We start from the raw sequence: 12,286 nt of genomic DNA on the forward strand, positions 1-12,286 counted from the left end.
TTGAAAGTAATTTGGAGCTGGATAAGGTTGCATGTTCCTGTAATCTCAGCCACTTGGAAGATGGAGGCAGGAGGATCAAAAATTCTACGCCAACCTGGGCAACTTAATGAAAGCTTATCTCAAAATAAAATTTAAAAAGGGCTGGGATGTAGCTCATTGGTAGGGGGTTTGCCTAGCATGCATGAGGTCCTGGGTTCAATCCTTAGTACCCTGTGGTGGGGTGTGTGTGTGGATATAAGGTGCATTATTCCATTTCTCACATTATTTCTTTCTGAGTCATTAAGAATAAAAAGTAACTGAGGCCTTCCAAGAATCAAAGGGAATACATTGACACAGGCTTTCTCCCAGAATTGTTGTGGATGGATCTTTTAACTATTAGCTCAATGCCAAGATGGTTATGATGTGTCTGTCAGCTGTCATCTTGGTGCCTGAGTGCAAGTGTGGGCTTGAGAACTTGTTGGCAGTGACTCCTATGCCAGGGCACTAGAATTTGTGTACCCCACCATGCTTTGTTTCCTTAGCAACAACAGTGCTGTGTATTTTTCAAAGGGAACATACCCAGTATTCCTTAGAGGATCATCTTCTTGGATAGAATGTTCTCAACAAGTAAATGGACTGGAAACCTATCATGGAGTATTCCCAGTTTTATATATAAAGTGTCTGGGATGACACTTAATATATATATATATATATATATATATAATATGTAACAGAGATACATGAAGCACAGACCCTGAACTTGAGTGTCACAAAACTCTAATGAGAAAGAAAAAAACCCAGAAATATGTTCAAGAGTCATAATTAGTTCAGGAGACATCAGGTAAAACTTCACAGACAATTCTGACACATAACCAGGGATGGAATTCATCCAATAGACATGGTCAAAAAGCACAACATATTCAAAAGCATTGACTTAGGAAATAAAGTACTATTTTTGAAAATTAAAAAAAGCTTTTCACACATTTTTTAAAACTTTCTTACTCACCCTAAATACATACATATATATATATATATATATATATTTTAAATATAAATATTTTCCATTTATCGTGTATTGATTAACTTGCTGCATAAAAAAATTTACCCTCAAACTCAGTGGCTTAAAACAACAGTGATTTGTTATTGCTCATCTTTCTGCAAATCCCTGGAGATCTGTTGACAATGGATCTACATTGGGCTTTCCTAGGGCAGCTCTGCTCCATGTGACCCATGGACTGTCTGAGCATGTTCTTCTCATGGTGATGGCAGATGTGTAAGAGAGTAAGAGGGCACCTGGACGGCTTCTTCAACCTAGTTCCGTGTGCATACACCTTCAGTGTCCAAAGCAAGCTACACAGTCAGGCTTCAAGTCAGGGGACAGGGACACATACCCATCTGTGATGAAGCTATGTAAGTATGTGCCTGTTAACGTGGCTGAAAAACAAGGCTATGGACAGACTCTCCTTCCTACCTTCAGCAAGTGTTTCCAGTAGCTTACAGCAAAAGGTATAGAAGAGGTCTGTTCCTATGGGGCTAATCTATAATAGACACCTTTTCAATAGAAAAGCCAGGCCACAGGACATTCTTGCCATTGGCAATGGGCATGAATTTTGAGAAACCTTATAGTCAAGGCAAAAAGGGAAAGAAAATAAGATGTCTGAGAAAAGAAACAACGCTGATTTGTAATAAAAACTAAATGATTACATGTTGTATTCAGTTTTCTTTCCTTCTTTTTGTTTCTTTCTGTCTCTATGACTAAAAGATCTGACAAGAATGTAGAGGAGGACAATTTTACTTTGGCTCATGGTCATGGTCAGTGGACTCCATAGCTCTAGACCTGAGGTGAGGCAGAACAATCATGGCAGAAAGGCATGGTGGAGGGACGTGGCTCAGGCATGGCAACCAGGAAACAGAGAAAGAGAAAGCTCTGCTCAACAGGGACAAAATAGAAACCCCAATATCATGCTTCCAGTGACCCACCTCCTCCAGCTACACCCAATTACCACCCATTAATCCATATCAGTGGATTAATCCACCCAGTATATTACGACTCTCACAATCCAACCATTTCACCTGTGAACATTTCTGTGTTATTTCATATGAGCTTTCAAGAGACACCTCATATCTAAACCATAACACATGCATATATGTATATGCATACTATATATGTATGTATACATAAATATACACATATACATATAACTTGCTAATGTACTTATTTGAGATGCATACATTCACATATGTCCCATGTGAAAAGGAAACAAGTTGTTCATGTTTAACAAAATTCTTAGCCTAAATAATCTTGTACATGTCCATCCTTATTCTTTCTCTCTTGCTAATACCATTTTTACTTAAAAAATAAAAAGTGAAGTCTGAGAATGTTTTCCCTGCCACTCAAAAGAAATATTTGTTGCTTCTGGTCTTTTAACCATGAGGAACAGACCAACCTCTTTACCTCTGAAGAATACCCGGATTCTCAGCCAAGAGAGACCAGACAAAGATAACCAGGCAGATTTTTTTTTTTTCCACTGCTTGTGTCTGACTGGATGACAAAGAAGTCTGGTACTTAAGCCAAGTTGTCTGCCAACATTTCACTTTTTTCCTTTGTTGTTACTTGCTTGGTCTCAAGGAAAGAGCAGAGCAAAACAGTCTTTGGCAAAATATGGAAGATTTACCCTCCCACTTAATAAATATTTAAGTCTATCTGTTGCCTCACATTCTGCCCAGAGTTGGTATGAGAACCAGTTTGGCTATTTCATACAGAAACAAACACTTAGACGTGTGCCTTTGGGCTAAAATCTGAAACAATGGTGATGTCTTGTCTGTATGTACTGTTTTCAACTTTTTCAAACAAGTGGAAACATGGTGAGGCTGAGAGGTCTGGGTGTGGGACGGCCTCTGATGGCATCCTAGTTACTTACTCTGTGTGAAACCAGAGCATTAGTTCAGATATTTAAGTCCTGATTTCTTCATTTGTAAGTGATGACAATGGCATCTATCTTGAAGCCTGGTGATGAGGATTAACGCTGAGTGTGTGTGTGTGTGTGTGTGTGTGTCAAGATCCGAGGGGTAGCATGCATTAGGTGCTAACAGAAGTTAAAGCCTTTTCCCACATGAAATCAGTAGGACTGTGCCTCATTCATTAACTAAACACTCACTAAGAACCTGTGATATGTCAATCAGAGTAATATAAAAAAATAAAAATAAAAAAATATGAAGCACAGAACTACAAGTATGATTTCAGTGCTCACTCGGGGGAAAATTCAGGACCAGAAGATGCATCTCCTGGCTCTCAGCCCTTCATTTACTCTACTGTGTATCTGCATTCATTCACTCACTCATCCGTCCATCCATCCACTAATCATTTGCCCCCTTTATGTTAATTAAACGCTGTCTTAGACACCATACATTTAAGTAGGTAAGAGAAACCCTCATTAAGCTTAGAGTCTAGAGGGTAATAAAGAAAGAAAATCAATTTTATGACCTTTTAATAAAACTTTTTAATAAAACAAAGAATTTGGTGAGAGATCAGGAGAAAAGATCAAAAGTGATTTGGAGGATAATGACTTTCCTCACAGTTCTTTCTGGGAGCTCCTCATGAACACCAAGGTCTGTTGAGACTTGGGCCTTACTAGATGGAACACTTTTCTAAATGAATTGGCAAGTTTCGGCAAGAAAGCTTTATATATTAAATCCATAGTGGGAAGTTTAAGCCATCAAGCTCTTCAAGGAGATAGAACAGTGAAAATTCAATATTTCCTGTTAACTGAAGTCTTTGGTAAGAGAAAGATTATTATCATGACAAATCAATAAACACTTTGTCCCTTCTGCTTTAATTGCTTTCTCTCGTTGACCTTCCCCAACTCCATCCTTCTTTTAACTGACTTTGCCTACTCATTCTTGATTTCTTTTCTTTTTTTCTTTTAACTCAGGAGCATTTGACCACTGAACCACATCCCCAGCCCTATTTTGTATTTTATTTAGAGACAGGGTCTTTCTCACGGAGTTGCTTAGCACTTCGCCATTGCTGAGGCTGGCTTTGAACTTGGCATCCTCCTGTCTCAGCCTCCCAAGCTGCTGGGATTACAGACATGTGCCACAGTGACCAGCTTCAATCTTAATTTCTAAACTGAGGTGTTATTTCTTCTAGGAAAGTTTTGCAGACTTTTAGTTATTTATTTGGCTACCTTCAGAGGAATTTCCCACCTGAAATAATTGTAGTCAAAGCTACCAGATGTGCAGTTGTTCAGGTTTTACACTGCACTTTCTAATCTATATGACTGGTACCCCTAATGTCGCAAAATGTGCAGACTACAGGGTTATAGGAGGAGCCTGATTTCAATCAAGTAGAGAAATTCTTCCTTCCAAAAATGCGCCTTCAATTTTAAAAGATTCTTAAAATAAATAATTTTAAATACTATTAGCTTTGAAATTTGAACATGCACACTGTAAGAAACACATTTGTGCAATATAAAGGAGTCTCTCTCTCTTACCCTCTCCTTTTCTAGGCTACTCCCCAGTGGAAATTGTTATTAACAATTCCTTGTTTATCTTTTATCTCCAACAGTGTTAAGTAGACACTTAAGAATGGAAAATGATTAGCATTTAAAAATAAATAAGCTCTTAGTATGTCCCCACGTTCACATCAATTACAAATTCTATTCTCTCTGCCTGGAATTCCCATTCCTTCCTGGCTTTCTGATAAACTCCATTTTATCATTCAATCTCAGTGAAGACATTTATGCCCATTTAAGCTACACACAACATTCCCACTCAACTCTTCTGACTTTCAGGTCCATACATACACCTTCCAAATCCCTTATATCTCAAAATACTTTAAACTTAGCACGCTTGAAAACAAATCCGTGACTTCCTCAGCTAACCTTCTTCTTTTCTGGTTATACCTGTCAGGAACCGACTACCTTCTATCCAGGTAAGTGAATCAGAAAGCTGGGTGTCCTCCACCACACTTCCCTGTCCCTCACCCTCATGCTCTGCCCAGCTCCGTGTTCTGTCAATTTTGCCTCTCATTTTCTCTTGAATCAACTCACTTCTCTTTGCAGTTAAACCACTATCAGCATAGTCCAAGTCACCATTAGTTCTTGTCTGTACTAGGGTTCTAACTTTCTGATACACTGGTATCCAATGCCATACCCTGATCCATTCTATACTCTGCAGGCTGAATTCTCTTCTGGAAATGCTCTTCCAGGTGTCACTGCATCTGTACAAAACTTTCCTCTCACAAACATATCTGTAGCATCCTTTTACAGCTCACGAGGCCCTGTGTGAACTGGCTCCTTCCAAACTCTAACCATGCCCTTCCTGCACTTATTGTATCTTTTAGTCACCCTGTTCATCTTTCAGTTTGCTGCAACAGTTGGCCAAAGAATAATTAAACAGAGGAACCAGTGCAGTGCAGCAGGTTTGTGATAATAACATTTGGATCCTTACTAAGGAGGATGCCCTGGGCCAGGTAAGCCAAGGGAACAGCTTGGATATGGTGTGGGTGCCCTTACAGTATGGTCCAATCCTTCTGATCTCTTTCTGTGTCTTTCTCCCAATATGGACTCAAAGACAGCAGAATTCTGCAGTATTCATATTTGGAATTGGACTCTCCATACCGTTTTGTAGAAAATTCTTAGACTCACCTCCTGCTTTTTTTTTTCAGGTGTTTACTTCAAACATTGAGGTTTTAAATTAGTACAAAAGCTTTGCTTTGCTTTTCTTCCAAGATACTAAGGGGACAGGTAGAAAGTTACTAATTAATAAGTCTTGATTTTCTGTTTATGAAATTCAATAGTCTTATGTAGTATGTATACTCAGGCCAGCTGCTATTATTATTACTATTATTAATTATTAGGCTTTGTTATTATGTGGTTTCTGTCTCTTTGCCTTTTTTTTAAATGTTATATCTTTTATTGAATGGCAAGAGGAAACATTTTAAGACTTCTTGAGTTAGGAAGGGTAAATTCCTGGATAGGGTTCAAGATTAGAATAAAACTCTTTCATTGGGGAGATACTGAACAACATGGTATTTCCCAGGCAGATCATTAAACAGTCTCTTTGTTGTCCTAGACCACAATTTTATTGTTTAATCAGGTCACATTGACAGACTTGTGGGCTATTGTTCTGTCTGACTGTTGAGTGACTTCTGTTTCCATTCTGTCACATTCCATTATGTTCTGGAGGACCACAGTATTTGAGTGTGTGGAGGAAAGAGACAACAAGTGGGGAAATTACTAATTACATTTCTCCCTCAATCTGCCATTGTTAGGTGTATTTTTCCCTGCAGCCAGCAGATTGTCATTAATTATCCACTTTCACTGTGATAACTTACATTTTTTACCTTTTCAAATTTTACAGAACTTTTAAATCTAATTCCTTCTTCCGGGTAATAGGGACTCCTTGCTATTCTGAGCCGTCACAGTTGGGAGTTTGTTTATTTTTATACTATTTTGTTCAGAAGAGTAGCTGACACCACTTAGCAACCATAAAATTTTCTGGTTTCTTGGGTGTTATTTTTGCTTCTGGGATGTCAATAGTTTTTTTTTTTGTTGTTGTTGTTGTTTAAATTATTAGCAACCTCACAGATTAATAATGATTCCCTTGATGGCAGAAACTGGGCTTGCTTCTGTTGGATCCTCAGGATATAGTCACAACCCTGGCACAGAGATGGTGTTTTGTAAGTATTTGTTGCTCCTACTCTCTTGTGGTGGAAAAGAACACACATCAAATCAGTCCAAAAACACAAAAAGTGATGAAAGCCTAAAAACGTGTACAGAGTAATTAAGAATATGGAGTTCAGAGTCAGACATGTGCCTGTCTAAATTGTTATGCTACTGGATGATTAATGACCTGGGTGAGTAAGTTAAAGGTTACCTCTAACGATTTGCCTTCTCATCTGTAAAATACATGTACTGATGTCTAATCTAATTTGTAGACTTCTGATCAACACTGAATGAAACAATGTGAGTAAGTCTAAGCACAATATTTGGTTCATTGCTGAGAGCCATAGCCAAGTAGGAATGACGCATGGCATTTTTGGCTGAAAAGGTGACACCAGCAAGCCATTGAGATGATAATGGTTATGTTAAGATGTGTATTCAGTTGGATATTAGACCCCTGCTGTCCACCTCCCTGCTACTTTGGAGCTCTTGTAGGGATTCCCGGAGAGTTCCCATTGGTTGGGGAAGTGCAGTAGGAGGGATTTCCGGTTGGTGTGATGTGTCCTGGGAGAAGGCAGTGTGTGTGGCGTTCTCGGGAGTTTTGGAAACAAAGTTTGTTCCTGCTTGAGTGGCTCGTGATTTTGTGCCCAGCCAGACTGCGGCAGTTCATAGTAATATTTTAAAAATTATTTATCATATTAATTATTAACTGCTGAGCTTATGCATCCTAGAAGCTGAAAGCTATTAGGTGGAGTGTGTCAGGGAAGGTGAAGCAGAGACCAAGACAGGATAGATGTGCAAGACACTTGTTGGGTGAAATTATTAAGAAGGATGAAGATGGAAGGACTGGGAGAGGGCAGGGGACACTGCTCTGGCACCAGCAAGGGAAGATTGGGAAGGAAGGACACTGGGGTAGGAGCTGTAGTTCTGAGTTAGTTCTGAAAAAGTATGGATAGGGCCAACTGGGAACCTCAGATTCAGAGTAATCCTGCCCTGGGAAGGAGCAGAGTGACTCATGACCATTGTTGTGCTTAGGCCTTATGACAGGGACAGTGCAGTGAAGTGTGGCTTGGAGTGGATGCCAAGGCGGATATGAAGATGCCTCAGCACTGTCATCTAGGCTACCTATGGCAAGTTCTAGCAATCTGAGCAATGCAGCTCTGTTTGTCATCTGTGATGCAAGGAGCACAATAAATATTCCATGGGATTCATATAAGATTTCACCTAAATAATTCATCTAAAGTACCTGGGGGCAAAGTCATGGTTCAGAGGATGCTATTCCTTTCCTTTTAGCATAATAGGGTTTTTTTTTTTAAATTTTATCATCCACTTTAACTTCCTATCCTTAAAGACAGACTCCCAATCTTTCCCAAATATTTGTAGTGTCGAGTTTCCAGCTAACAGCTCAACATGGAAAAATCCTCATTTTGTCTCAGTCATCCGATCTGGGGCAAAATGTACTGGAGTTGAATAATCCAGATAATGGCTCTGGATCTCTTGTTCCTTTATCTACATAGACAGCCTTGGAAAGGATAAAAGAACAGAAAAATAAAAACCAATTCATATTTGGCATTAGATATTTTTTCCCCTAGAGGAAATAAAGCTTGCCTCTCTTTGTGATTAAATACTTTTATGAGAACACTGTGTCTTGGATGCTTTGTCTTAGTCAAAGGCATGTTCAAGAAGTATTTAGAACAGAGAAGATGAGCTGAGTGGGGCAGATTGCTGCCTTGAGCCTTAGAAAGAAACCTTCTTAGAAAGAAACCCTTCTGAATTCCAGTTCACAATAGAGAACATAAAGGGACAAAGATCCAAATAATTAACACATTGCACAGAAAAACTAAAAAGCTTAAAACATAAATAAAGGGAATAAAGTTCTACAAAAGACCTTTTTCATAAGCTACAGTAAGCAGATATGCAAATCCATAGAGTTTTTTTTAAGTGATTCTATGTACGTTGTCATAAAAAAAATTGCATTTAGGGGAAAGTCACTGCTTTTGCTTCTGCCTTGATTATAACATACCACAAGGCATCCAACAGCTTCAGCACACTTTCATGGAGAAGCTCTCCTTGCCCCAGCTTCAAACACCATCAGCCCAAATTGGTTATTTTCTAAGCATGGCATAATGTTGCACAGTTGTCTTTGGGTAGCTTAACATATAAACAAAATAAAAAATTTAATATCCTCTTCAGAAAGTTTGTCCACAAAGCATCTTTGTTCCATGGCTGGCTCAGCCAGGCTGATCTTGCCTTTACCTGTTCATTTGGAATATTTATTTGAATTGAGTCGTGCTGCATTCCATTCTGTGAGATGGAAGAGAGAACACCCAGGTTTCTGAGATGGCCTGTTTAAGCTCTATGTGGTCAGACATTTTTGCTTAAAGAACTTCAAAAGTTCTTCACTGCTCACGGAAAAAAGCCAGATCACTTGGCTTATGCTTCTTTTCTAAATAGTTATGTATTACAGATACTAAAAATTACAAAAAATATAATAATACAGTGAACACCCATGAGCCACAACCCTGCCTCACTAGATCCTCACATTTTGCTGTGATTGCATCAGATCTTTTCCAAAGTGACACTGAAAATTGGAGCCAGAGTTGCAGGCTCCTGTGACATCCTTCATCTATTACCCTTCTTTTAAGCAGTCACAAGTGTCCTGATTTTGGTGTGCATCGTTCCTACATGTGTAGTCCTGCCTCTACTGTATACAGAATACATCGGCATCAGTTCATGGTTATTTCTGTATGTTATCCGGAATTCTTGAAGGTCTACTTCTTTGGGTAGCTGGTCAGCTATGACTGCCCAGTGATTGTTCCTTCATAAACAATGCAGTGTGCAGTGTGTGTGTGTGTGTGTGTGTGTGTGTGTGTGTGTGTCTGTGAGCTAATCTTCAGTGGGGCTTTTACTTTAGGAACATTTTATAACCTTCTTTGAGGGTATGTCTTGCCAGAACGGATTAGTGTTTGCTTTTTCTTGGACCTCCCAAAATAATAGCTCTCTGTGGCCACTTTTATATCACTTTCTCAGCTAGAAGTTTTCCAGATTACTCAGGTATCCTTGACTCAAATTTTAAATCAAGTGCAACAGGTCTTTGGTAACAAATAACCAGAGATGATCATTTTGTTTTTGTGGCCAAGCTGACAAATGTTATTTGTGACTTCCTATAAGAGTCAATAGATTATTCAAGCTTGCTATTTTCATAGTCCTTGGAAGGCTCTTTCTTTTTGGGTAGGTATCCATCATGCATCCATCTGTTCCCAACACTTTTAGCCTAATGTTGCTCATTGTCCACATATGTACATAAAACTCAAAAACTTTGTTAGTCTAGAGCCATCTCATGAGCTTACTGGTGAGGTTTTCAGGGACTTTGTGTTTGTTTGTTTGTAGATTCACCTTTCTTTTTGGCTCAGCTATACACTTAAAGGAGGTTGGTCATGTTTTCTGGAGCTGTATGATGTAACCTGCTGACAGAAATGGACAGTGAACTCCCTGGACTTTCACAGTTGGTTACCACTCTTTTCTTTGTTTTATATTCCACTTATTATCCATACTAACTCTGTGACTTGGCCAAATAGACGAATTAATACTCTGCTTCTGCTGTTTCTTAAACAGCTCTTGTCATTGTCACCAATACCTAAGAAAAACACTTAGAGGAGGAAAGACCTATTTTTGCTCACGGTTTCAGTCCATGTTCAACTTCCACACTGCTTTGGGCCTGAGGTGAGGTATAATGTCATGGGAGAAGAGACTGGTGGAGGAAATCTCAGCTCATGGTGTCTGGGAAGCAGAGGCATGGGGTGGGGGAAGAGGCTAGGGACAAGATGTAGTCCCCAAGGGCATGCCCCCAGTTGCCTGCTTCCTCCAACCAGGTCTCACCTCCTACAGTTTCCACCACTTCACAATAGTTGAAATTATTAATCCATCAACTGGAAAATCCACCAAGAGACCAGATTCCTCATGATCCAATCATTTCCTAAAAAACCTTATTTCTGAATATTGCTACTTTGGGACTAAGCCTTCAATTCATTAATCCTTGGAGAACAATCCAGGTCCAAACCCTAACATGCTGCTTTTTTTTTTCCTGGATTTTTTTTCTTGCTAATCTCTTAAATCTATATTAATTAAGATCCTGATTAATGATACTCCTTTCATGAAACCTTTTTTCATCTGATAATGAGAAGTGCTATGCTTTTACATACATTAGACAAGGAACTTGTGATCCAGGACAAGATCTGTGATCCATTCACTTTGAATCTATCCTAGGTACAGTGAATGCTATGTCTTTCAGAGTCTGAGAGTTTTTGAAATGAAATTGGATTTAAGCAGAGTTTCAAACAGAAGCTGTAATATAAACATACTATGCATGGGATTGGTATAACCAGCGAAAACTTACATTAGAGGTCTGTAAATCTATTCCAATTTTAAGACCTAATAAAATAATAATAATCTAAATGATTTAACTTACTATGTTTCAGGAACTTTATTGGGTGCTTTACTTAAATGATCTCTGGTTCTCATGACAATTCAGAAAAATAGACAAGGTTAAGGTAGTTGCTCAAGATCACAGAAGTAGGAAGAGGCAGAGCTGAAATTCAGATATCAATCTCTCTGGTTTTAGAAGGAAGAAAAGTGGCAAACATACATACATGCCAATGTAGAAAAGTAGTATGCTTTAGTGAAGAGAAGGTATTGTTTATTCCACGTGGATCATCAGGAATGGTGAACTAGGCACTGTCTTCTCCTGCCTGGTTAGTTTTTTCCTGGTTGACTTCCACAGTCCTCTATGTATTGACTGCAATTGTTGCATTTTAATCCCTGGATTTAATAGTCTGTGTGTGGGATTGTCTCTCCACTAGACAATAACAGAATTGAGGTTCTTTTTATAACCATCTTAGTGTCTCTTGCCCCAAGAGACTTTATGAATTGTTTTATTCTGTTTTTTTTTTTAAATTTCATTCTGTGTTTCATATGCTAGTTTTGGAGAGTCATAGGCAAACTAGTAGATAAAGATCCTAAGAAGTCCTTCAGGAAGAAGATTTGTTTAGCTGTAGCTAAAGTAGCATTTTCTCATCTTATATGATCACAGAACCCTCTTCCAGAGAACATTTATTGATATCTTATACAATTAATGTCCCAGAAAACAAACCTTAGAAAATAGGCTTTGTCTATGACTTTCTGGAATGTTCTTTTTCCTTACTATCAGAGTAATAGGTGAATAGTGGGGTACACTAGTTTTAAAAAAAAGTTTTCCTCATATCAATCTTTAAAAGAAACCATGGTATATAGAAAGGAACAAACAAAAGTGTTAAAGAAAACTGCTTTCTTGATCATAAAATGCAGTGGACGTTGGTATCTTTGAGGTAACCAAATCACCCTTGTTCTATAGGTGTGTGGGGGATGGTTGAGGGGTGCAGGAATCCTGAATCCAAATGCATTCTTCACTTTGAGTTCCCCATTAGAACGTTCATTCTGTTCTTTCAAATACGTGGAATTCTTTGTCCACTGCTCCCACTGAAGCTCATAAATCTAAATGACAGCTATGATATTTAGAAATACAAAGTGCAGGGAAAGACTTCATCAACAGTTTTCTCCACACTAATGGTAAACGGGTTGAGCCCTGTATGTCATGAGCAGTAGGG

The sequence above is a fragment of the Urocitellus parryii genome, chromosome 11 (assembly GCF_045843805.1).
Source record: "Urocitellus parryii isolate mUroPar1 chromosome 11, mUroPar1.hap1, whole genome shotgun sequence".
NCBI classification, from domain to species: Eukaryota; Metazoa; Chordata; class Mammalia; order Rodentia; family Sciuridae; genus Urocitellus; species Urocitellus parryii.